General features: G+C 46.4%; 1 non-coding gene across 1 annotated transcript; it reads left to right on the forward strand.

Annotated features, from left to right (window-relative positions):
• The first annotated feature begins 212 nt into the window (after positions 1-212).
• Positions 213-329, forward strand: LOC130421554 (U5 spliceosomal RNA). Its single transcript, XR_008906868.1, has one exon. It is a non-coding gene; the product is annotated as a U5 spliceosomal RNA (small nuclear RNA).
• The last annotated feature ends 371 nt before the right edge of the window (positions 330-700 follow it).

Here is a 700-nt window from a genome sequence, read left to right on the forward strand (position 1 = left end):
GATGGTCTGCAGGTGCATGAAAGTGGGATGCGATTTAAAAGCTGACCTCATAGCTCAGCCCGAGGGCAAACTGGCCTTATTACACCTCAGCTGGCAGCGGTGGGATTTTAACCAACGCCTCCGAAGAGACGGGAGCCTTAATCCAGCGCCTTAGACCGCTCGGCCACGCTACCGCAAAATGGCAGGCACACTGGGCCGAGAGCTGTTGGGTGCAGCTCGAGTTTCTCTTGATCTACGCATAAATCTTCTGCATTTTACGAAAGATTTCCGCAGAGTGAAACCACCATGAGTTTGATGTAATTTTGGACGGCTCCGCTCACAGCAGGCCTTCGTTATTGTGCCAAGAACCAGAGAGTTTAAGAATCTGCCTCTGTTGGATTGTTTCTTTACATCGTTGTCTCCTAGCTGTTTTGGGACTCTTGGTTTCACCCCGCTTGTTGCGAGTTTATTGTCAGCACCTGCTCAGATAGGTAGACAATCTTCTGCGATGCACTTAAAATGTGTGATTGTTATTTCGCTTCCTCTGTGCTGGGAAACAGTTGAAGTTTTCTTGCTGTGTTACTTTCATTTTTAATTAACCAGTGTGCACGTGTGATGTGGTGCGCCCTTTTGCCCTTTTACTTGTAGTTTTTTGAAAAACATTATCCCCATTATTGTTTGGCAATTGTCAAAATATGTCCTTAGCCCAGGGCATGAAAAA

This window comes from Triplophysa dalaica, chromosome 5, assembly GCF_015846415.1.
Source record: "Triplophysa dalaica isolate WHDGS20190420 chromosome 5, ASM1584641v1, whole genome shotgun sequence".
Lineage (NCBI taxonomy): Eukaryota > Metazoa > Chordata > Actinopteri > Cypriniformes > Nemacheilidae > Triplophysa > Triplophysa dalaica.